Here is a 27871-nt window from a genome sequence, read left to right as displayed (position 1 = left end):
AACACAGTCCAGGGCTCTTGTTAAGGAGACTAATTAGATCTTCCAAAGATTGCTTCTTTCTTCTGATTCTAATCTGAAATGACACCAAATCTGGAGGGATAACCCTTTTCACTTTATCTAAGGAAGCCTCTTCCATTTTGTTTTTTAGGGATTTGTTCTGTTTTTATTATCTTCAAGACCTTAAAATTATTTCTGGCCTTAAGATTCAGATTTGTTTTAAATATTGTGTGGCTGATTATAGAATTAATAACAATGTATGACTAGAATGACTTTTGACTCTATGCATTTATGTGCTAATTTTTAACAATTTATTTGAAGCCATCTAACAAAGAATTCAACATCCTTTAAAAGATGAGCTCACTTCTCTTCAGAAGACTTTGTAAAGATCAGATTGCCCAAATCTCAAAGAATTTGGAAAGAATCTGAAAATTATGTGAGAAGGAAACTGGTTAAAGTGATTGAAGTCTTGTGCACAACTACTGAAAGCTTGTGCAGAAAACCTTTTTCCACAACTTTTGGTACCACAAATCCCAATCTTTTATACAAATATGATCCAAAAGTGAATGAGCAAGCCAATCATTTGAGATTCAAAACTAAATCTTCCTTTAAAAACCCAATGTTATAAGTTGTACTGAGGTCCATAGTTTTTCCTTAAAAGTTAATTGTTGTAGTAGTATTGCTAATGAAAATATTGAATCAAAAGCTTGTCTAAGATTTTCCATAAATTACTTCTCTTCATTACAGTCCTACAAGGTTTATAGTGGTACACAGTATAGGCCCTAAGTCCAGAGTGCCAGAGTAAATGATCTCTTTGATACTTACTTCTGTGTTATCTAGCAAAGTTACTTAATTCCTTGAAGCCTCTGTTTAGTATCTGTAAAATGGGGATAATGATATCATCCATCTTGCGGATTTGTGATTAGGGTAAATTAAGTTAATAAAGCAGTAAGAATAGTTACCGTCACATTATATTGCTCATAATATAGTAACTGTTATTGTTATTCCTATTTTCAGGAACTAATGGTTAATATTTCTCAGTAAGATCAGATACCTTTCTCAAGATCACACTATCAAAAACAGCCAATGGAAGGAAATTGAAATTAGGTCTTCCTGGCACTAGAAACACTGTCCTTTCCAATTAACCATACCATATTTATATACTATCACAGCACTAACCTTTGAACTCTACCCAATCATCAATGAACGGTGTCTTTTGAGGAAATTCATGAAATATGCTAATTTAGTACATCATTGCAATCATTTTCAAGATATATAAACACAGCCGTATTGAATATATCCCTCTAAATTCTCTGCATCTGTTCTGAGAAAACCTATCTCTTTGTCAGAAAGTTTCATTCCCTACCTGCTTGAGGAGCAGAACTTGCCAAATGAAATCAGAAAGTCAAAATATAAAATAGATCAGCAAGAAATAGCTCTTTTTGAGTCTCTAGTGGGAACTCCTAAAGCCTACCTATCTGACCTCTCCTGCTGCTGCTGCTGCTGTTGCTAAGTCGCTTCAGTCGTGTCCAACCCTGTGTGACCCCATAGACGGCAGCCCACCAGGTTCCTCCATCCCTAGGATTCTCCAGGCAAGAATACTGGAGTGGACTGCCATTTCCTTCTCCAGTTCATGCATGCATGCTAAGTTGCTTTAGTCGTGTCCGACTCTGTGTGACCCCACGGACTGCAGCCCACCAGGCTCCTCTGTCCAGGGGATTCTCTAGGCAAGAATACTGGAGTGTCCATCTAGTGCCATTTCCTTCTCCATCCGACCTCTCCTACTTCACTATTTACAAAGCACAGTCATACTGCTCAGCTTTTCACTTCCATTCCTTAAGAAGTTTCTGTTCCCTCACACAAAATCAAAACAGTTTTGTGAGGCAAAAAAAAAAGACAAAAAGTCTGAAAATAGGATACAAAAGTAATCGCTCCTGTGGGCACTAGAAATTGAACTATACCCTCTATGGTATCTTTAATTTTTTTTAAGCATATATTTTTTGAGTGCTTCTTGGCTGAACACTGCTAAGCCAACTGCTAATTACCATAAAATTTAAAAAGAAAAAAATTTTCTAGACACTTATAATCTTCAAGAAAAGATGTGGTATGTTCAAACTAATATAATATAAGGTAGTAAAAGATAACTGCCTTTAAAGAGAGGCACAGACAGCAGCATCATTTATCCAACCTATAAACCAGGAAGCCATTCTTAATTCTTCCCTCACAGCCAATCAGTCAGTTGCTGAGTCATACTGATTTACCTCTAAAATGTATACAGATTTGACATTTCTTGTCCCATCCCAATTATCACTCTTTAATTCTAGACACTTATCATGTCATCTCTGACTAGATAATTGCATGAACCTTCTAACTGCTCTTCCTGCCTTTAGTTTTATCCTTTGTTCAAATATTTATTGAATGTTGGAGAAGTGATGGGCACCATGGGGCAGTCTGTGTGCTGGGAGCTAGGGATAAAAGACTCAGACACCAGGCTATAACTCAAGTGGAGTTCTCACACCAGCTTCATGTTTCTATCGGAAACAAGTGCCGTCCAAAAGCTAAACATGATAGCGTCTTTTACACACAGCGCTCCTGTCCCACTTTATTTTTTTATTTTTTATTTTTCCCACTTTAAATCTATTGTCAGTGACTTCCTATTTTCTAAAACACTAGTCATGAGCTAGTTCGTTAGAAGCCAGGGGTACTTTTTTCTCAAAAATTTCATATATGAGCACAGTCATAAATCATAAAATGTGGGAAACTTCAGGGTGTCAGTTACATGCTGGAATTCCTTCAAGTACCCCTCCATATTCCATGGAAGAGGCGTGCATAGGAGGGAGGGGTACTCATACACTCAGGTTATCAATGTCCCACCTAAAGAGAAACTTTGTTACCTCCAAATATACTAAGCAAGACATTCCGTGACCTGACCCTTGCTTACTTCCTCAACACAACACTTGGCTTTTCCTCTTTGATCTTTATGTTCCTGCCGGTAGATCTGCCTGTAATGTCTTAAGAATGATCCTCTTAACTCATGCTTCTCAGCTATGTTCATATTAGTCTCTTTGCCTTGATAAATTTTCCTTATTTTTTAAGGTTTAGCCAATACTACACTTTATATAAAGTCTTAGCCAATTCTCATTTTCTCTTGTGATAAAATTTAAATAATTACTTATGTTTTTAATAACATACTATTTTACTGGCACTGAGATATGTGCTTTAATTGTATACATTTAATCTTTGCACTATGAGGTGTACATTTTGTACTTCATGCCCTATACACAAAGAAATTATGCTTAAAGGAGTTGAGTGTGTTGATGGATTATAGTTGGGGAGTGGTAGAGTCTTGATTAGAATCCAGGAAAGCTAGATTTTAAAGTTTTTTCCATTGTAACATAGTGAGTATACATCCATTCTTACACATATTAGACCACACTGGATACATCTGTCTCATAACTATGGATACCTTAAAAAAATGTTATTATTTTTTAGAAATCTTAAGAATGCTTTAGAAAGATAGGAAGACTATATTTGTTCAATAAAAATTGCCTAAAATGGCCTTCAATTTTCAACCCAGTTTCTGGGAGAGGGAGGAGAAAGAGAAGAGAAAGAATTATTTGTCCAAGCAGGTGTGTGTGCACGTGCTCAGTCGAGTCCGACTCTTTGCAACCCCATGGATTGTAGCCCACGGGATTTCCTAGGCAAGAATATTGGAGTGGGTTGCCATATCCTCCTCTAGGGGATCTTCCCGATTCAGGGATCAAACCCACGTCTCCAGCAATGGCAGGTGGATTCTTTACCACTGAGCTACCCAGGAAGCCCAGGTAAGTGAACACACTCAGTCACTTCCAACTCTTTGCAATCCTAAGGACTACAGCACACCAGGATCCCCCGTCCATGGGATTTCCCAGGCAAGAATACTGGAGCAGGTTGCCATTTCCCTCTCTGTCCAATCAGGTAGTGTTGCCTAACTTCAACTATTTGCCATTCACTAGGGAGGGAATTTGAAGCTCACTCAGGGAGAAGGCAATGGCACCCCACTCCAGTATTCTTGCCTGGAAAATCCCATGGATGGAGGAGCCTGGTAGGCTGCAGTCCATGAGGTCGCTAAGAGTCAGGCACGACTGAGCGACTTCACTTTCACTTTTCACTTTCAGGCATTGGAGAAGGAAATGGCAAACCACTTCAGTATTCTTGCCTGGAGAATCCCAGGGACAGAGAAGCCTAGTGGGCTGCCTTCTACGGGATCGCACAGTGTCGGACAAGACTGAAGCGACCCAGCAGCAGCAGCAGCAGGGAGGGAATTTGAAGCTAGAGTTCTACAGGCTAATCCTTTTCAAATGATTAATGGACAAGTGTTTTGTTTATGTTTGTAACATACAGGAAAAGTGACTGTCTAGGTAAATGAAAATTAAACAACAACTCAACAATACAAAATTCAACCCCAAATTTTTTAACATTAGATTCAGTTGACACTATAGTACTTTGTCAAGGGGTTGTACTCTTAATTTCTGTATTTACCTCTTTGTGGGCATAACAACTGTGAGCCTTCTCTGCCATTTCTGGAAGACTGAATCTGAACAGTACTAGTACAGAGTAGTTTTTTCTTTTTCCAAAATTAAGAGCAAATTTGCTTGGCATTCTCATTTTGCTTATGAAGCATTTCAGATGAGCCAGCAATGCAGTCAACAAGTCTTCCAAAAATAAATAGTTTGGAGTTAACTGTGGCAGCAAGCATGAAAGTTTGTGAGTGTAACTACTAAACAGTAAGTATACACTATGTATAAACCAGGCAATTTAAACATTATTATATTTTGGATGAGAGCTTTGCCACTTTCATATCTCCATATCCTGAACATAGAATATGGCCAAGGTCAGGTCATGGAGCATGGGTAAATATTTCTTCCCTTAATACATATGGGGGAAAAAGAGGCAGTCTTCTTTGGAGAAGTCTAAAACAACATCTTAGTCCCATCCTTTTTATAGTTTTTGATGTTTTTATTTTTCAAAGGATTTATACTCTGCCTATTCCTCTATTAAGTATATTTAGAAAATACAGGCAAAATATTCTGAGTTCAAAAATTTCTTCCAACTGAGCATTCTTTTTCATCAATCTTCATTTATCCTATTTTAATGACGTTATTTCTTTCTTACAAATAATTTACTCAGCCTTTGTATTTTATAGAACATTGTCATTTTCATCCATATTTTCTTTTAAAAATTTTTTAAGAAACCTTTTTGTTTTGTATTGGGGAATAGCCAGTTAGCAATGTTGTGATAGTTTCAGATGAACAATGAAAGAATGAAGGAACTCAGCCATACAAAAGAGATCCAACCAGTCCATCCTAAAGGAAATCAGTGAATATTCATTGGAAGGACTGATGCTGAAGCTGAAACTCCAATACTTTGGCCACCTGATGTGAAGAACTGACTCATGTGAAAAGACCCTGATGCTGGGGAAGATTGAAGGCAGGAGAAAAAGGGGACGACAGAGGATGATATGGTTGGACGGCATCACCAACTTAATGGACATGAGTTTAAGTAAGCTCTGGGAGGTGGTGATGGACAGGGAAGCCTGGCACGCTGCAGTCCATGGTGTCACAAAGAATCGGACATGACTGAGCAACTGAACTGAATACTGATTCTCCCTCAAACTCCCCTCCCATCTAGGATGCCACATAACATTGAGAAGAGTTCCTTGTTATTAATCGATATTCTCTTTTCATTTTTCAATCTATAATGGGTCTATTTGTGACAATTTTGTTATAGAATCTAGATCAAGGAATTCTGCCTTTTCTAACTCTAGAATCCCTCTCTTGCAATTGCCCATAGTCTCTTACTTGGGGAAATGATAAGAAGATTGCTCATAAATTCACTTTGCACCCTTCTTCTTATCATGTTTCACAGGAACACATTTCTGAACGCAAGAGACTTCACAATGTTTTTCATCCATCTTTTTAATGTTATATAAAACATCATTCTGTATCTAAGTTTCTAAATTTAGCTTTAAGTGTGTCTAATACTACTGTGGGCAGGAATCCCTTAGAAGAAATTGGAGTAGCCATCATGGTCAACAAAAGAGTCCAAAATGCAGTATTTGGATGCAATCTCAAAAATGACAGAATGATCTCTGTTCGTTTGTAAGGCAAACCATTCAATAATCACGGTAATCCAAGTCTATGCCCCAACAAGTTGAGCGGTTCTATGAAGACCTACAAGACCTTTTAGAACTAACACCCAAAAAAGATGTCCTTTTCATTATAGGGGACTGGAATGCAAAAGTAGGAAGGCAAGAAACACCTGGAGTAACAGGCAAATTTGGCCTTGGAATGCGGAATGAAGCAGGGCAAAGACTAATAGAGTTTTGCCAAGAAAATGCATTGGTCATAGCAAACACCCTCTTCCAACAACACAAGAGAAGACTCTACACATGGACATCACCAGATTGTCAACACCGAAATCAGATTGATTATATTCTTTGCAGCCAAAGATGGAGAAGCTCTATATAGTCAACAAAAACAAGACCAGGAGCTGACTGTGGCTCAGATCATGAACTCCTTATTGCCAAATTCAGACTTAAATTGAAGAAAGTAGGGAAAACCACTAGACCATTCAGGTATGACCTAATTCAAATCCCTTATGATTATACAGTGGAAGTGAGAAATAGATTTAAGGGCCTAGATCTGATAGATAGAGTGCCTGATGAACTATGGACAGAGGTTCATGACATTGTACAGGAGAGAGGGATCAAGGCCATCCCCATGTACATGAGTCTGAGTGAACTCCAGGAGTTGGTGATGGACAGGGAGGCCTGGCGTGCTGCGATTCATTGGGTCACAAAGAGTCGGATACGACTGAGCGACTGAACTGAACTGAATTGAACTGAACTGAATTCTACCAAGAGTAGATAATTGTTTCCTTTTCTACAGTTACTGTTCTGCATTAAAAATCACACAAGAATATGTATTTAGCCTTCATTTGTATCACTTATAAAGTTTTTCCACCTAGAGTTTCAAACCAGAGGGGAAGTAGCAAGACTTAAGTCATAGTAATAGTAACAATTAAAGAATATTGATGCTTTTGTAGAGTAGATATGTAAATGGAAAAATTACTATTGTTGATATAAAATCTTTTCCTGGTTTTAAAGCCTTAATATACATTTTACACTGATAAACAATATGCTATTTTTACCATGGTCTCTGCTACATGCATAATAAAAAGATCCATAGGCATAAAAATACATTTTCTGGACTCCCCTGGTGGTACAGTATTTAAGAATAATCTACCTGCCAATCCAAGGGACAGGGGTTCAATCCCTGATCCTGGAAGATTCCACATGCCTCGGAGCAACTAAAGTCCACGCGCCACAAATACTAAGCCAAAGCTCTAGGGCCCACGAGCCACAACTACTGAGCCCATGTGCCTCAACTAATGAAACCCACGCGCCTAGAGCTTCTCTTGTTCTCCACGACAAAAGAGGCCATTGCAAAGAGAAGCCCAAACACCACAACAGAGTAACCCCTGCTTGCCACAACTAGAGAGAGCCCATGTGCAGCAACGAATACTCAGTGCAAACAAAAATAATAAAATATTTTTTAATAAAAACACATTTTTAAAGGAGGAAGTGCTACTGAATGTAGTAGATAATAATGTACATTTTCATAATAATTTTTCAAAGAAAAAAGAAAATAAACACTATAGAGGAGGGTACTCTAAATCTCAGTTGGTGAACAAATCCCCTAGAGAACAAAATAAAATACTATTATCACGGCCTTGGAATAGGTCAGATTTCTTTCCTTCTCTTTCTTTTGTCAGCACGTGGGATCTTAGTTCACTGATCAGGGGTTGAACCCACGCCCCCTGCATTGGAAGCACAGTCTTCAGCACTGGACGACCAGAGAAGTCTGGGATAGGCAAAAATTTCTTAAATAGAGCAAAACCCATGTAAGTCTTAAGGAAAAGAATGATGAATTGTAATAAACTAAATTTGGTGTTTGCATTTATACAAAAGCATCAAGTGTGTGAAAAGCAAGCCAAATAATAGATTTGTAAACTCACACGTATAAACTATAAAGGGCTGATATCCAAAATGTAAAAGAACTCCTAAAAACAAAGAAGAAAAATATAAACTAAATAAAATAGGCAGTGTCTTGTACCCTGCAAATATCTACATTACCAATAAACATTTGTAAAAAGTGTTCAAATGCATTAGTAATGCAGAGAATACCAATTAAAACTACATGGAGATATTACTATATTGCTACCAGATGTTAAAATTTTTGTTTTAATAAAAATAAAAAATAAAGATGACCATTTCCATTTTTTCCACCCAAAATATATGACAACAAAAGTAAAATAAATAAATAAGTAGGGCTATATCAAACTAAAAAGCTTCTGCACAGCAAAGGAAACCATTAACAAAATGAAAAGTCAATAAACTGAATAGGATAAAGTATCTGCAAATTATATATCTGATAAGAAACTAATATCCAAAATATATAAAGAGCTCATACAACTGAACAGCGAAAAAAAAAGGGGGGGTAAACAATCCAATTAAAAAATGAGTAGAGGATTTGAATAGATATTTTCCAAAAAAGACATACAGGCCAACAGGCACCTGGGTACCTGAAAAGATGCTTAACATCACTAATTATCAGGGAAATAAATGCAAATTAGAGCCAAAAAGAGAGATGACGTCACATCTCTTAGAGTGACTATTATCCAAAAGATAAGAGATAACAAGTATTGGTGAAAACATGAAGAAAAGAGAACTCTTGTGTACTGTTCATAAGAATACATCTCGGTCCAGTCACTACAGAAAACATCATGGAAGTTCCATGAAAAATTAAAAACAGAACTATGATATGATTCAGCAATTCTATTTCTGAAGAAAATGAAAACAATAACTCACAAATATATGCGCACCTCTAAGTTCATTGCAACATTATTTACAATAGCCAAGATACTGAAACAACCTAAGTATCCACTGGTAGATAAATGGATAAAGAGAATGTGAGAAATATGTGCATGCTAAGTTGCTTCGGTCATGTCCAACTCTGCAACCCTACGGACTGAAGCCTGCCAGACTTCTCTGCCCATGGGATTATCCAGGCAAAAATACTGGAGTGGGTTGCCATGTCCTCCTCTAGGGGATCTTCTCAACCCAGGATCAAATCTGCTTCTCTTATGTCTCCTGCACTGGCAGGTGGGTTCTTTACTACGAATGCCACTGGGGAAGATCTATCTATATCTATCTATATCTGCATCTATCTATATCTACACACCTATATCTATATCCATCTACACACACACACACACAGTGGAATATTATTTACTCATTATTTCATTCAGAAAGAGTGAAATCCTGCCATTGACAACAAAGATGAACCTTGAGGGCGTTATGCTAAGTGAAATAAGTCAGACAAAGAAAGACAAACACTCATGATCACATTTATATATAGTACATAAAAACAAGCAAACCAACCCAAGATCAAAGATAGACAGAACAAATTGATGGTTGCTTGCCAGAGGTAGAGGGTTGAGGTGGGTGGAAAAAATGGGTCATAAGGTACATACTTCCAGGTATAAATTAAATAAATCACAGGGATGTAATAATACAGCATGGCAACTATAGTTAATAATACTGTATTGCATATTTGAAAGTTAAGAGAATAAATCTTAAAAGTTCTTTTTAAGAACATTTTAAGAACAAGAAAAAAAATATATAACTGTGTGATGATAGATACTAAGTAGACTTATTGTGGTGACCACTGTTCAATTATACATGCACATATTAAATCATTATGTCATATACCTGAAACTAATATAATGTATGTCAAATATACCTCAGTATAAAAATAACAAAGTATGGTCATGTTCATGTGTAGCAAAGATGTAGAACAACTTCATATACTGTTAGAAGGAATATAATTTTGTATAACTACTTAGAAAAATAAATCGGGTTTATCTGTTCAGTTTCAACATATGTGTACCATATGACGCAGCAATTCTATTCCCAGGTATATACAAGAGTTCAGAGTGGCTTTATTCATCATAACCTCAAATGGGAAATGACACAAATGTCTACGAACAAGAGAACAGATAAATACATTGTGGTATTTTCCTACAATGGGTGATACTCTGGAATAAAAATGAATAAACTACTTTCAGTCTTAACAATGCCAATGACTCTCTCAAACAAAATATTAAGCAAAATAAGTCTGACAAAAGGGAAAATATACTATACAATTTCACTTATATAAAGTTCAAAATCAGTCTAAATTCATCTATGGTGTTAGAAACTGGGACAGCAGATACATACAAGGGGAAGGGAAAAGATGTTTATTTAGATGGACAAAAAGGAATTACATATATTTTTCAACCTGGGTGGTAATTAAACAAGTATGTGCTAACTCATGTGATAATTGACTTTTAAAGAAGGTTTTTTATAATTTTTCTGTATCTATGATTTGTGGAAAATTGTATTTTTGAAAAGAAAGGGTATTTAAATTTACTCATGATAGTTTCTGAATCAAAGTGTATTAGTTTCCTCATTGCTATAACAAATTATGATGAGCTTTGTGGCTTAAGAAAAGAAATTTATTCTCTCACAGCTTTGTACACTAGAAGTCCAAAATCAGTATTACTGGGCTAACATGGACGTGTTGGAAGGACCACATTCCGCCCAGATACTCGAGGGGAGAATCTGTTCTTCGCCTCTTCTCGTTTCTCTTGGCTAGAAACCACCTCATTCTACTCTCTTCCTCTGTAATCACATTACCTTCTCCTTTTCTTGTGTCAAATCTCTCTTAAAAGTAAACACTGACAGTATTTAGGGCTCACTTGGATAATCCAGGATAGTCTCAGGTCTCAAGAGCTTACTTAAATTTATTCACATCTGTGAAGTCGATTTTGCTATTAATATATAAGGTAACATTCTTGGTTTCAAGGATTCAGATGTAGTTATCTTTCAGTGACCCACTACTCAGCCTACCATACCTAGTGCTATTGACACTAATCACTATGAGTTCAGGAAGGGGAGAAATAACCAAGTACTAGAATAAGCTGAAATTCCTCATAAAACAGAAGTAGGCAAACTGCACTTTCATGAATAATGGTATTGGAACATGTAGAGAAAAACAGGCCATCACAGTTCAAAAAAATGGCCACAAAGGATGCTAAGTGATAAAGAAAAACAAAGTTTAATGTAGTCCACTATTAGTAAAAAGAAATTAAAAAATGCGCCTAAAACATGGTATATTTTCATGAACTGTGAGAATATTAATTTTAGCTATATTTTCCACATCAGAATTTATACCAGTTAAAAATTTAATATGAGCACATTTTAATGTGATGAAAGTAATTTTAATGTGATAAAATGATTAAAATGTGAATATCATCAACAATTTTCACGTTGGTTTGTTTTCCACACTTCTGAAACCTTTGCCTTCTTTAAATGCCTGTGCTTATTACAGTTAAGCAGAGTTACTTAGGTTGCTAACGCAAACAAAATGAGAGAGTGTTGCTAGAGATGAAGTATTTCATCATCACCCTGGCACTGCAACACGACTCAGACACAGTTTGAAAGCAGAAGAACCCTTTCACTACAATCCCTAGTTGCGTCTCTGAAAGCAATCCCTCCGGAAAATCAAGATACTCTCATACATCTGCTCCTCACATTATTGTTAGAATCGCAGTTTAATCCCTGGCCTTTACTGATGTCACTGATTTGAAATGCAGGTCTGTTCCTTCAGGATAGTAGCTGGTGTCACTATACTATTTACAAATTTCTTCAAAACAAAAGGAGATTTTCTTTTGTGACACCCTTACAAAGAAAAATATAATTTCGTTGCCATAATTGAAAACTACGGTTACTACACGATTAAAAATTATTTTACTCTAATATAGTTCAGTTATAAATTAGGCATTAAAATGATATTTAAAAATAGGTTATGTAGTTTTAAGTGAGGTTATTGAAATACATTCTTTTAATTCTGCACCCCCGGCCCCTAATGCTGTCAAAGACAATGACTGAAAGCCTTTCCAAGTGTTTCCATCTGTCCTTAGCTTGAGTAGATCTACAGAGCAGACTCCATGTGAATTTACACAAGCTTATGAATTTACATGGAAAGGGCAGATACATTCTCCTTTATCTGATTATGCTTTGGAACAGTTTTCTTATGCCATCCTTTTCCAGTGGGGCTATTAAAGGAATAGTGCAGATACCTCCCATAAGAAAGGTTATAGCCTTATGCTACAGCCAAGTTTTGGCGATCCACAGCTGGGCAGAAATAATCCTCTTAGTTCTTGGATCCTGTGTGAGACAAAGGTTCTTGGGCAGGGCTTAGGCAACCACACTGAGAAAGGGCAATCTAGGGATTTTTGATATTTTAATACCAGCATAGGTATACTGATCAGGTGAACTTCAGACTTGTATCCATTGTATTGAGTGGCCATCTGTGCTCTTTTACATCTTTATGGAGAGGATGTTTATCCAAAAATTAAGCCCAGCTGTATTATGGTTATGTAATATGGTATTATGGTTAATGTATAATATATCGTTTGCCTAAAATAATACCTGCTTGAAAGACCAAGACAACTTCCATACATGTTTTCTACCAGTAACATTATTTTTCATATTTGCATTTTATTAATCACAATGAAATTTCACAATGTAGACCTACCAATACAACCACTTTGTTTCTATATTTATATATAAGACAAGATGCAATCAGATTCTTTGAAAATAAAGAGTATTTTGGACACCCATGCTACTCCACTCTTCATGTTATTGCACAGGGCATGTACAAGTCCTGGATTTCCCTTGTCAATTCTGATTTTTTAAATACTGGAATTACACTGGAATTAGACAAAAATTATAATAATCTTACAAGAAATACAATGATCTTACATTTATAAGATTTATAAACATTTATAACATTTCTCTAAGTCCTTTACATAATTGTGAATATTTACTATAGCAATTTAAGAAAAGAAACTCTATAATTCATCAATTTAAACAGGACATTTTTGAGTGTGAAATGGAGAGCTAGTAATAATTATTTCAGGACAACTGGCATAAATGGCAACTGTCCCTGGCAAACTAAGATGGATGCTACCATATATATGAGAATTATTTTTATCCTTACACAGTGGAAGAAACTGGCATTTCAGTTTTTCAGTATTGAAACATATATTTCAATAATATGCTCATGTTTATAGTATTTAGTAAGTGTCAGAATCAGGCCTGGCCCTTGGGTAGCCTGCCTCCAGAGTCCTTGATCTTAACTGTAATCCTGGAGGACTGTAGTAGCATCAACACATGGTAAGCTCTAAGGAACTGATAGAGATAAAAGATTATAATGTTAACAATTTGTCTCTGAAATAGTTGTAACACCAGTTTGAACTGAGGAGAAAATCGTTTTTATTTGTGTTTAGATTTCACTTCATCATGAAGCTCTTTTTAAAAAAGAGCTTTCTTTTCTGTCACTTATGTTGTTTTAACTAGATTTGGTATATTTTTAGCAGTCTTATTTAAATGTATTTACATAAAAGATAAGCCTTTATGAATTTATTTCTTGCTTCTTTAAAAAGGGTTTGTGTGTGGAGGGATATCTGGATTAAATATATTCAGTTAACATAGTTTAAAATAGTTTTTCATAAATTAGAAAATTAAATTTTAACTATTGTTATGAATTTTTAATTTTAAAATTATAATTATTTCTTAAAAGACTATCCTTGAATATGCAGATAAAAATATACTGTTCTTCCAATTTCATAAATGTGTCAGGATAGCAATGAATTTGATAGATGATCTAAAATTAAAAAGTGACCCCTACGAGGCTGCATTTTTGTGGGTTTTTTGTTTGTTTGTTTGTTTGGTCCATTTTTCCTATATATTACAGGTAAAGCATGTCAAACAAAAAAAGAACAAGAATTTGAATTCACCATGAACTAACAAAATGATAATCTGGAAGAAATAAGAATTAGAAAAAGCAAGGAGAGGCTGGCACTATCGTACTGCACTTCATTCAAAATAATGGTGCCACCCTGACCAGAGATTTTCAAAGGACACACAATCCTACAATGGTTGGGTAAAGTAGGTTAGAAGAAGAATTTATGCCAACAAAAAACTGCACTTTAATCTTAGAATTTAAGGATTCATAAACAAAGGAACAATGTGGATATAAATTATTTTCTGGAAAAAAATTTTAAATAGTATCTTATTATCTTATACTTTTCTGACTGAGTAAAATTCACAGAGAAAAGATTGAAGGTAAAAGGAGAAAGGAGTAGCAGAGGATGAGACGGTTAGATAGCATCACTGACTCAATGGTCATGAATTTGAGCAAACTCCAGGAGACAGTGAAGGACAGGAAGGTCTTGCATGCTGCAGTCCCTGGGGTCACGAAGAGTTGGGCATGACTTAGCAACTAGACAACAACATGTCTCTACTGCTGAAGGAGCTAGAACTGAAAAGAAATAGATCTGATTCTTTACTGGGTCCTATGGCCCCCACCAATGAAACACACCCTACCCCAACATATGCCACCTAATATGGAGGATATTCAATGTGTTAATCAACTTAAAAGGTCACTCCATTTGTCTCCCCTATGCTTTGGGATGAAAATTAAAGCCTCTGGGGTTGAGCCTGAAGTAAAAATCAACATTAGCTCCGTCCTCCCCTTCCTCCCTCGTATTTCATTCTAATAACCACATGCCACTGGATAATGGTGTCAGGATGAACAGTCATTGAGCTCACAAATTTCATCATCAGTATCTTTTAAAGAAAAAGTCTCTCTTCACCTTCACCTAATAAGCCTTTCATTAAATTGATTCTTGAATTTAATCCATTTTCCTTTCTGCTTATATATGTACTGTACATGTATTCCTTAAATTCAAGTCAAATTCCTAACTTCCAAGAAGAGGATATAAATACTTCAAATGATGCAGTCTTTGGTGACAGTGATAAAGGGGTCCTTTACCAAAGAGAATTTGAATTTTTAAGGATGTGCTCATGTGCCATATATTCTTAAATCAACAAAACAATACTTTCATAAGTGTCCAGCAGTTAAAAGAAAGGAAAGGACAAGGCAAGAAAAGACCAAAAATGAAAAACAAAACACTGTTTTAATTTCATGACTAACTGCTAGATTAGAATTATTTATCACTAGATAATATATTTGATTAGAGTATATTCAATTTAAAAAGTTATGCAGATTCTTTACCATCTGAGCCACCAGGGAAGCCCATAACAATTATTACTGATATGAACTTTTTTCTCCATCCAACAATACATCATAAAATTTAAAATGATATATTTGTGAGTATTTAAAACTGTTAAAAACATTTTCTGATGAGGATGGCCAGTTCTTCCCTTTCTCCATAGTTCTGGTCATCTGACAATAATATTAAGGAAATATTTTGATTAGACCAACTAGCTTAGAGTTAGCATGATGAATATTTTACAGGAACTAAAGATTCTTTGCTAACTAAACACACTAAAAATTTCTACCAGCTCAAACATTTTTACCAGCTAACCATTTACCAGTGTTTAAGTTATATGACATGTCTGTTAATATCTTGTTATCAATCATGATGTTTCTAAATATGACTAAGGATAGTCTATGTTCACAAAGTTGGAAAGTGAATCAAATAGCCTGGTAAGGTTTTCTTTTCTCCTTAAAACTTCTACAGTGTTTCCATATTAGACCTTGATATGGGGAGTTTTGTTGTGTTATCTAAGGTATTGCCTTAATTTCACTTTATTTTGTTAAGCATCTAAAGGACTCAACCACACTTACAGCATTGACAAACTGAAATGCCCTTAGGCATTTGTGATTCTAGGTTCTGCAGGCTCCTATATCTGTATATAAGGAAGGCTTTAAGGAGAGTCATATAAGAATATGTATCCTGGACCCTACTGTAAACCACTGAATGACAATTCCTTGAGGTGGGGCTCAAAAATGTACGGGCCTCTCTGGTACCTCAGATGGTCAAGAATCTGCCTGCAAAGCAGGATCAAATCAATGGGTTCAATCCCTGGGTTGAGAAGATTCCCTGGGGAAGGAAATGGCAACCCATTCCAGTATTCTTCCCTGGAGAATTCCATGGTCAGAGGAGGCTGGTGGGCTATAGTCCATCGGGTCGCAAAGAGTTGGACAAAATGTACGCTATAAGTAAGTCTTCCTGAGAATACTGAAGTTCAGGCAGGTTTGAGACTCACCAATCTATATATGGGCTTCCCAAGTGGCTCGGTGGTAAAGAAACTGCCTGAAATGCAGGGGATGCAGAAGATGCGGGTTTAGTCCCTGGGTCAGAAAGATCCCATGGAGGAGGAAATGGCAACCCTCTCCAGCATCCTTGCTGGAGAAATCCCATGGACAGAGGAGCCTGGCAGGCTGCGGTCCCTGGGGTCGCAAAGAGTCGGCCATAACTGAGCACACACACAATCTATATTATGAAAGAATGAAGATATTTGCCTGCAGGGCTTCCATCTGGTTTAACTGATGACTTGACACTAAGTCCCAAAGGAAAAGTTTTAGTTATGCAGATACCCAGATATTTTCCAAAGTGAAAAACCTCTGTGAATACTCTACAGCAAACTGAGGTACTACTCTCTCTTTTTTTCTAAATGTACTATGCTTAAGAGACTGTGAGATTAGAGTTTTATGTTGTAGTCATAAAAATAAAAAAGCTTTTTGGAGGAAAAATTTCAGTCCCTATTTTTACAAACAATGAAACCATCAAATAAAGTAAACCCTACATCAAGTATTGGTGTTTACAAATCAAACATGCTCAAACGAAGTATATAAAATGAATAAAAATAACTTAATGCACGACAGTTCAGTTGGTAGAGAATTTGCCTGCAATTCAGGAGACCCCGGTTCGATTCCTGGGTCAGGAAAATCCCCTGGAGAAGGGCTGCTAAGTCACTTCAGTCGTGTCCAACTCTGTGCGACCCCAGAGATGGCAGCCCACCGGGCTCCCCCATCCCTGGGATTCTCTGAGCAAGAATACTGGAGTGGGTTGCCATTTCCTTCTCCAATGCATGAAAGTGAAAAGTGAAAGTGAAGTTGCTCAGTCGTGTCTGACCCTCAGTGACCCCATGGACTGCAGCCCACCAGGCTCCTCTGTCCATTGGATTTTCCAGGCAAGAGTACTGGAGTGGGGTGCCATTGCCTTCTCCAGGAGAAGGGCTAGGCTACCCATTTCAGTATTCTTGGGCTTCCCCTGTGGCTCAGCTGGTAAAGTATCTGCCTGAAATGTGGCAGACTTGAGTTTGATCCCTGGGTTGGCAAGATCCCCTGAAGAAGGGAAAGGCTATCCACTCCAGTATTCTGGCCTGGAGAATTCCATGGACTGTATAGTCCATGCGGTCACAAAGAGTTGGACATGACTGAGTGACTTTCACTTTCACAAGATAAACTGAAGTAAGAAGCTTAAGATACATCAAGTTGAGCCATCCAATTCATAAATTTGCTAGGTGTAGATCAGAGCCCATTCTTTTTAAATCCTCTCACACTGCCCTGCAAAGTTTAATTAGACCAGATGCATTTTACCCGAGACTGGGTCCAGTTTTATGTAGAACAAGTATGAATTAGAGGTAATTCTTCATTCCTCTCGTTCATTTATTTTAGGAGTCTTAGCTAAGAGTCGGAGAAGACTGAGTGACTTCACTTTCACTTTTCACTTTCATGAACTGGAGAAGGAAATGGTAACCCATGCCAGCGTTCTTGCCTGGAGAATCCCAGGGACGAGGGAGCCTGGTGGGCTGCCATCTGTGGGGTCGCAGAGAGTCGGACATGACTGAAGCAACTTAGCAGCAGCAGCAGCAGTTTAGGGAGAAAACAAATTTTTCCAATACAACTTCAGTTTGAATATAACTGACCCCTAGACATATAGAACTTAATGGTATCTAAAGAGGATGAAGTCTGGGCTCCTGACTTAAGAGCTGTATATTTTGTCTCCTTCCTTGCAACACTCAGACTTTATAGGACCTTTTGATTTTTTAAAGCATTTTCCCTCTCTTTCATCTTTCATCATTTGAAACTGTTCTTATTTGAAAATCCTGCCTAAAATTCCCTTCTGAAACAGGCCTCCATCACACTTTAATTCTTAGACCAAAATGACAAGAGAAAATAGAGCTGAAAACTCAAGATAATTCATTTTTTTTCTATGTAAAAATAAGTACATTTATATTATTTATGTAGATGAGGCATTGTGATAATTTGGCCTGATTATATGCTTCAGTTCAGTTCAGTTGCTCAGTCGTGTCCGACTCTTTGCCACCCCATGAATTGCAGCACGCCAGGCCTCCCTGTCCATCACCAACTCCCGGAGTTCACGCAGACTCGAGTCCATCAAGTCAGTGATGCCATCCAGCCATCTCATCCTCTGTCGTCCCCTTCTTCTCCTGCCCCCAATCCCTCCCTCCCTCAAAGTCTTTTCCAATGAGTCAACTCTTTGCATGAGGTGGCCAAAGTATTGCAGTTTCAGCTTTAGCATCATTCCTTCCAAAGAAATCCCAGGGCTGATCTCCTTCAGAACGGACTGGTTGGATCTCCTTGCAGTCCAAGGGACTCTCAAGAGTCTTCTCGAACACCACAGTTCAAAAGCATCAATTCTTCAGCACTCAGCCTTCTCCACAGTCCAACTCTCACATCCATACATGACCACAGGAAAAACTATAGCCTTGACTTAGACATGCTTAGACATGCATATTTAGATAACTTTTTTGCCCCTTCATGTTTACGGGTCTAGAAATCACTCCCTTTGGTTTTTATAACAAGTGTACTGCTAAGTTTAGGTATGCTTGTCTTAGAGTTTTGGTTGTTTCAGAAAAGTACCCTTTCCAGAAAGGATAACTGATCTTCTACTCTATCATTTCCAAATTCATCCTAAAGATTTATGTCAAGCCTCAGGTGGGTCTAATGAGTTCACAAATGTTTGCAAGGGCCTCTCTAAGTCAGGGGAACAACTAGTCATCTCATTCATGGCTATGCAACTGCATGAAGTGAATTCCTTATGTTGAAAACAAAGATATGATCTTTGCCATGTGTATTTTCTATGTTAATTTGTTCAGGAGCATACATTTTGAGTATCAGCACACTTCCATTGCCACAGTTTGCTGACAGCCTCCATTTGGGTGTCTTTCACGTTCACTGGATGGTAGGCTCCTCTCTGAGACGAGGCATGAGGCCTTATTTGGTGCTGATAGCTCAGCTCCCAGCTCAGCGGCTGGCACAGAAAATGTTTCTGAACTGAACTGAAATTTAGAAGTCTCTAACACCTTTTGCATATGTTTTGGCTTAGGAGTCCCTTTGTAAATCTGCCAGATACAACTAATTTTTTAAACAATCAGTTTTCAAGAACGTCTCATTTATTGGGCTATAAATTTATATTTAAACTTGGGAAAACTATTTTAATGAAGATGTAAAAAAATATAAAAGGCTATTTATACAAAATCCACTTAACTTTTATTAAAATAAGTCTTAATTTCATTGAAATAGTCCTTGTGGTTAAATGTATGGCCAGTAAATGAATATAGGCTAATGTTTTTTATCACACTCACGTTTCAGCAATACTACTATTCTTTAGGAGATATGAACTACTGTCTATCTTTTACTGAATAAAGTAAACTGTGACTAAAGTCTAACAGCCTAAGTTTATAATCATAAAACTAACCTTTTAAAAAAGGTTATGAATCGTCTATGAGTGCCAATTATTTTCTGGCTTCTTCATTAAGATTTTAGAAATGCATGAATACTGCTATTGCTTCCCCAAGATATTTTATCATCTCTATTACAGCCACTTTTCAGAGTGGAACATTGTCATATTTCTGCTAACATGAGGCTCTGGACATATAATGGTCCAACTATGTTCCCTGAAACATTGCTACATGACAGAAAAAATTGATTTAACTTGGTAAAACCTGTATGTAGCTTGAGCTCTGATCAAAAGCCTGAGTATTACAGAGACATTATCCTGTTTCTATTTGATAATAATAACAAAACAATCTGAGTCAGGGAACAAGACGTAGGTTTTAATTGGTAGAAACCCAAGTGTAGGTTTGAGATCCAAACTTTGCAGAGGTCAAGGGCCCACTGCCAATATTCTTCCAGCAGTGGCAGAGACAGAACCAGGAAGCACATTTAATCAAGGGGATGGACAGTGAGTAGAAGGCCACCCACACAAACCTTTGCTTGCTTGCTTGCTTCTTGCCACAGGATACCATGAAGACAGATGCTGTAGGGCTTGATAAATTCTGTTTGGGGAGACCTACTTATTGGTGCATGCTTTTGCTTCTGTAGGTACCTCCAAAGCACAGTTTTGCATTTCTTCTTTAATTGATGTTTGTTTACTTAATGTCAGTAGTGTTGACATAGCTTTATTGTGTGACTTTAAATCAAAGACAAACAAGATGAAATAATACGGATTTTCACTTAATTAACAAAGACCTTTATCCAGTTGAACAAACATGAGAAAATGAGATCTTAGTAGTATGAGCATTCTTTGTAATTTATTTCCTGACAACAGCACTTTAGAACAGATTTTAAGTATAGGACATATGAAAAATATTTTCTCCTATATTCAGTAAAACTTTGATTTTTAATTTGTTCATACATCCATTACCCCTAAACCATAAAAATGCCTATACTTACAAGAAAAGAGATATATATCATAAAGTGTTTTCAATGAGGACTGTTTCCAGATGAGTTAGTTCTGAAAATTTATTATAAATATATTAGAAATAATTCAGCCATTTGTAACAATGTAATATGCAGTTGAATTCACTGAGCAGCATGATGTCACAGTCACATATTTATTTGCAATGGTTTTCAATATTATGGGTCTGCCTTAACTATCCAATAAAATACCTCAGTTTTATATATCACTTCATTTTATGGCTATATCACATTTTATAAGAATTATTTGGAAAATATATCAAGTGAAATTAAATGGTTAAAGCCTTTAGAAAGATGGTCTTAAAGTTTAAAAAATGTAGCTATTACTGCCATGCAAGGTTAATTGTTTCAAAGAATATTCTTGAGTGCATATTATTTGCCAACTACTAGGCCCTGACAATACAATGATGAATTAAACACCATATTTCTCTCCTCATAGAGTTTTTATTTAATGTTTAATTTATTGCTGTAAGGATTATTATACAGTTACTAAAGAAATCTTCAATTACCTACTGATTAGAGAAAATATTGACAAAGATTGAATATAATGTAGGAGATTTAAAAAATAATAAAGCAAAACAAACAAAACTTCCACTAACACCTTAAAGCCTCCAAAATACAGTTAACCTTTGAGCAACATGGGTTTGAACTGTGTGGGTCCACTGATACTGCACTTGAATTTTCTTTCAATAGTAAATTCTACAGTACTACACAATCCACCACTGGTTTAATCTGTGGATATGAAGGAATTGCATATACAGAAGGCTGTCTATAAGTTATATGTGGTTTTTCCACTGTGTGGATGGTCAGCACCCCTAAACCCTGTGTAGGTCAAGGGGTAGCTGTGTATATACTCAGACAATAATATTAATTAACCTCCCTAGCCATATCATGGCATCTGGTCCCATCACTTCATGGGGAAAAGATGGGAAAACAGTGGAAACAGTGTCAGTTTGCAAAATCACTGCAGAGGGTTACTGCAGCCATGAAATTAAAAGACGCTTACTCCTTGGAAGGAAAGTTATGACCAACCTAGATAGCATATTAAAAAGCAGAGACATTACTTTGCCAACAAAGGCCCGTCTAGTCAAAGCTATAGTTTTTCCAGTGGTCATGTATGGATGTGAAAGTTGGCCTGTGAAGAAAGCTGAGTGCTGAAGAATTGATGCTTTTGAACTGTGGTGTTGGAGAAGACTCTTGAGAGTCCCTTGGACTGCAAGGTGATCCAACCAGTCCATTCTGAAGGAGATCAGTCCTGGGTGTTCTTTGGAAGGACTGATGCTAAAGCTGAAACTGCAATACTTTGGCCACCTCATGCGAAGAGTTGACTCATTGGAAAAGATTCTGATGCAGGGAGGGATTAGGGGTAGGAGGAGAAGGGGACGACAGAGCATGGGATGGCTGGTTGGCATCACCGATTCGATGGACAAGGGTTTGGGTGAACTCCGGGAGTTGGTGATAAGACAGGGAGGCCTGGCGTGCTTGATTCATGGGGTCGCAAAGAGTCGGATACGACTGAGCGACTGTACTGAACTGAGCCATACCATTCATGATAACCTCTAAACTTATCTTTCACCTGGCCTTCTGGTCTACTTAACATAGTACGCGTGTGTGTGTGTGTGTGCGCTCAATCATATCTAGCTCTTTGTGATCCCATGAGCTGTAGTCGACCAGGCTCCTCTGGACTGTAGCCTGCCAGGATCCTCTGTCCATGGGATTTCCCAGACAGGAATTCTGCAGTAGGCTGCCGTTTCCGTTTTCAGGGGACCTTTCTGACGAAGGGATCAAACCCGTGTGCCTTGCATCTCCTGTACTGGCAGGTGGATTCTTTACCAACTGAACTACCTGGGAAGCCTCCTATTAACACACTACAAACACATTCCAATCACTAGATCTCCATGTCTTGAATTTTGTTGTCTCTTTTATCTGGAATGTTCTTTCTCGAAATTCATTTTTATATCTTTAAAGATGCAAACCAAAGATCTAGATTTTCCTGGTCTCTCTAGTTCCATTGTTCATAGCACTTAATTTATAGTGCTTGTACTCTGCTTGACATTATAGTACCTAACTATAAATATATTAAGAGGAAGCACTATATTTTGCTTTTCTTTCTATCCCTGAGTGTCTAATTCAGTATTTTGCATATAATATTGAATAAATACCTGTTTCATGACATTTATCAATAGTTATCTAATAGTTAGAAATTATAGGTAATGATTCCAAAACTGCTTTCTGATATTTCCTCAATTAATATGCACAAAATCCACAGATTTAATTTATGTATAAGGAAGTTGATTCTTAGGTAAGTTTTTTGTCAAGATTATATAACTGGTGATTATAGAAACTAGCAATGGTGATACTCAGGCCTCAGGTAAAAAGAAAGACTGTTTTCTGAGGAGTTCAGTGTTTTTTTTCCATAATATTATGGTCAAAAATAAAATTAAAAGAAATGTATTTGAACAATTAAAACCTCACTTTAATATTATCTCTCTAACACAATTATTTTTATTTCTACTTCTTTTTCATAGTTCTTTAAGAAGCAGTCATGTCACCTGGTTAAAGTCTATTTTATCAGTACATTCCACATTGATGGCTATGCATAATTATAATCAGCACTCCTTTAAGGTGCTAGGGCAGCCAGATAAGGTGTTTGCTTTGACTGAAAACTAGGCATTCTGAAGAAACAAACAGTGAAGGGGCTCATTCTCATAATTTTTTGTAACTCTATAATAATCTAAAATAATCACTCAACATATAAAACATTTAAAATATATAGAACATTTTATGCATTTAGAGACACTGCATTTTAACATAATATTTCTATGGTATAAAAATTAAATAAGACATATTTGCTTAACTAGATGTGCTTAGAAAGAACACAGAGAGTAATGTGACACTGAGGATATGGAAACAATGATGCTTGTGAACCGACAAAAATGAGTAGGTTTCTGATAAGCAGAACAAACGAGAGAATTCCAGGGAATGGGTCCTCCTGGAATGCCTATTTGAGGAATACTTATCTGGGAAGTATTTGTTTGTTAATATATGAGTACACAGTAAATTACCAATTTAACATGCTCCTGTGAGAATTAGTAATATTTTATGTTAATGGTTGCAGGCGAATATATTGAAATAATCAAAATATGTCCTTTCAAGCAAAGAGAAATATATTTATGCTGGTATATACATAAGGCAACTATTTTCATACTGGGAAAATATCCTAATGAAAATGGCAGTAATGCAAAGTATTACAGTTTAGAAATCACTAATACATAAAAATATTGTGAAATTAATTCTACTTTCTTTTGTGTACAGTGTTGAGTCCGTTGACCTCCCTGTGTTTCCCTTTCTTATACCAGGTGCTTTGTGAATGTGATAAATTTGAAACCAGGGAAGAAAATGAGGGTATAAAGTGGCATTATACTGCTGAGTGTACATTTATCAATTCTTTATATATTCAGTATAAACACACACACACACACCCCCACACACACACTAGTTAACCTTGTCCCTGAAGAAAATATAATGAGAGGGAAGCATTCTATAACTTTAGAGACCATATATGTAATGCAAATGAGTCAAAAAGGCCAGGAGATACTATAAACTGATGATAAATAGAAACTTATTCAAATTCTTTTCCCATTTAGGTTATTACAGAATATTGAGCAGTGTTCCTTGTGCTATATAGTACATCCTTGTTAGTTATTTGGTAATCTAGTTTAAATATAGCAGTGTGTACATGTCAATTCCAAACTCCCAATCTATCCGTTCCTCCCCACCACTTGCCCTCCAGTAACCATAAATTCTTCTCGAAGTTTGTGAGTCTGTTTCTGTCTTGAAAATAAGTTTATCTGTATCATTTTTTTTAATTTTGCAGATTTTTTTTAATGCTGTGTAGATCTGAGGGTCAAACTGACCTGCAGGTAGCAAACTGTGACTTCTAGAAGAGAGGATGCTGAACTTCTGTCCTCCAGTTAAAACAAACAAAACAAATGACAGACTGATGCCACACCAGAAACGACAATCACTTCTTTTCTCTCTAGATCCCTACTTATAATTTAATATGGGATACTGATTATTAATATAGATATTCATTAGTCATATATTTGTAACCAGCTGATGACCATATGCTTTCCTTTCACAGGAAGCAAAGATTATTTATGAAAGTTATGTGATGATGTCAAAGTGTGTAGTTTGGAGTAGAAGGAGGAGAGTTTATTGTAGTAGGCTGGAGAAATTCCACAAGTAGCAGACTGCAGGACTCCATAGGTGATGTCTGTGTGATTCTATAGTTGCTATTGTGGCTATTCCAGGTGTCATAAAGGGAACTAGAACAAACAACTAACAACATCATGGAAAATAGTTTATTATTAAATTGGGAATTACCCATATTAAATGCATTACAAGCTTGTTTTGTCAAAGCAGAAGTTATATTATAACACTAAAATACACATTTAAAATTATGATGGACTATTTACTATTCATAAAACCTATGTTAAACGTATATTTAAGAGTATAAAATGCCTGGTATATGTCAAATGGATAAATTATGAGTAACTAAAATTTTAACTGCAATGAGGATACAGGAGATTTTTCAAAAGGGTATTTTAATATAAAATCCTGGTATTATTATAACTCAGTAAGAATTTTAGTAAGTTGGATGAATGAACTAGAATGCTCCCATGCACACACAGATTTGGCAAGCTTGTAAGTAATCACATATGAATTTAATGTTATAATTAACTGTAATTAGCTACCAAAATGCTAGTGTAAGTGTGGTTTTTAGCAGCAAAGAAAATCAGCATCTCATTACAAGAGAAGCAGAAACCACTTGATATATAAACCTACTTGTTCATAGATCAATCCTTAAATGCTAAGAGCACAAATTTTCTGTTACTTTTAACATTTATAGCCTCATAAAAACTCTCACTGAAGAAGTAAAAATGTGCAATCTATGATGCTTTTCTACATAGCTTCATCCCTCTTTCTACATTCTTTGCCTTTCCAGACCCCACACCAGAGCCCTTGCATCAGAGCTGGACTCATATTTATGATGCTCTCCATGCCAGGCACGGCGGCACGAGAGAGGTGAATCAGAGGAGCCATGAGCACCTCAAACATGTTTTTGACTAATATGTTTTCTTCTATTGCTAGAAGTATTATTTTCTTCCCCCAAACCAGGTTTTCCTTTCCTTTGAACACTATTTACTTAAACACATCTTTCCAGTTTCTGGGATACAGACCCCAGTATCATCCTTGACCCTCATTCCTTCATTTCTCAAACCAAAAAAGAGCCTCATGTCCAACGGTTTCATGTCTAGAATCTCCTCATCTATAACTCTGACTTCAGGTCCCTCTTTCTTCCAGTTACTTTCTCAGACTTTACTCTCACTTCTCACCATTTCTTCCCTTGCCTTGTTACCAAAGTTTATTTTTTATAGAAGAGATGACCACAGATGATCAAAACCTCTCAGGTCCATAAATTTTCAAAGTGTCTCTTTCTTGAAGAATGAAAGCCCAATCTGTAACTCATAAACTTCCATGTTCTCTACAGTATTTCTGAACTCTTTTTTCCCCAAATTAGGTTTCCACTAAGTCACCTCCTATTGTGTGCTATGTACTGCACATTCCTCCTTATAGAAAGAGGTTCAATCAGAAACTTTCCTACCTGGAATTACCCTATCCCACTCGAACTGCATAAAACCTTTCTAATATGTCCAAAGTCCATCTGAAAACCTCCTTTCTCTTTCATGTCTTGTCTGATGACAATCAAAACTGCCATCTTCCTTTTCCATGATTCCACAGCGTCTTGTAGATGCCTCCATTAAAGCACTCTGCAGAGTGTATATTAGTTCTTTCCCCATCATTAATTTTTTTAAGGAAGTTATTATGTATTCCTTTCACTCAGCACATCCATTTGTTAAAAAACATTTTCTTCCTTTTAACTGAACTAAAGTCAGCTGTCTCTTATTTTTATTCATCTAAATTAGTATATCAAAGCTTAGATATGCTAAATTACTTAATTGCGATTTCTTGGTCATTTAGTTCCAAAGTTAGTTCTCCTTAACACCCAGTCTCCTATGCTACCCACAATGACATAACAATAAACACTAACACTGCCAGAGGACATACCACATGTAGGGACCATACCAATTGTCTTTACACATGTTATTCAGTTCTCACAACAACTCTATTGGTGTCTCTATTTTACAATGCCTAAACTAAAGCATAGAGATGTTTAATTAGTTGCCCAAGATCATGCAGCTAATATAACATAGAGGCAGAATTAAATACAGCAGCTTGGTACCAAATTCTTAACGTTCTCTATGGGATTTGTATTTTAAAAGAGCACAGCAGAAAGAGTCACTTCAAAGAAGGTCTCTCTAATGGTAGAGTTTAAACACTTGTGCCCCCTGGGTGGAGGGAGAAAGACCTCCCCTGGAGCCCTTCAAATTACGCCACAGATACATCTCCTTGCTTTATATTAGCAGCTTGCCTTGGAGGAATATGTGTATTTTTGCCCCAGTGAGTTCAGACTTTTAATACTGCCCACATTTAATTTATGTTCCTCTATAAAAGTCAACACGAGTTTCTGACTATAAATTTGTCATGCTTTACTAATGAACTAAACTGTGTTTTCTGTCAGTGTTCCATTTAAATTGATATGACCTCATTCATTAGGTCATAATGTATTTACAGCTGTAAGAAAAGTACATGGGTTTCAAAAACTTCCTCCTCAAAAAGCCAAAGGAAGAGTGGGTTGAAGAGTTGACAAAGATGTGTGGGAAAAGAAAAAAAAAATTAAGGATAATTTGATTTCATTTAACTTATACTATAAAGTAATTTCTTAAATACACCACTTACAACTGTTACTTCCTCATTCGCAGACCTTTAATTTTCTGCATTAAGTGCATGATCAATTTCACAGCCCTTCCTTGTATGCTGGACTTTTTACAGAGCTTGCTCAAACTTATCCTTCCAAACAGAATTCTCATTTACACATCTTACGTTCATTTACTAATTCACTTATTCCCCATGTTTGCTGAGTGTCCATTATGCTTCAGGCACTGTTTTAGATGCTGAAGATGGTTGAAGTGGTGAATACAACAAAGTACCTACCCACAATGAACCTGTATTTTAGTGGAAGAAACAAGTAAATAAAAGGCAATTTTTGTGTTTGATATATA

General features: G+C 36.5%; 1 protein-coding gene across 1 annotated transcript in view; it reads right to left on the bottom strand.

Moving 5' to 3' along the window:
• SEMA3C (semaphorin 3C) overlaps positions 1-27871 on the bottom strand; it is a 206575-nt gene that overhangs the window by 110569 nt on the left and 68135 nt on the right. The gene's annotated exons all lie outside the window — the stretch shown is intronic.

Source organism: Ovis canadensis, chromosome 4, assembly GCF_042477335.2.
Source record: "Ovis canadensis isolate MfBH-ARS-UI-01 breed Bighorn chromosome 4, ARS-UI_OviCan_v2, whole genome shotgun sequence".
Lineage (NCBI taxonomy): Eukaryota > Metazoa > Chordata > Mammalia > Artiodactyla > Bovidae > Ovis > Ovis canadensis.
This window is presented reverse-complemented; position numbering and strand designations above follow the sequence as displayed.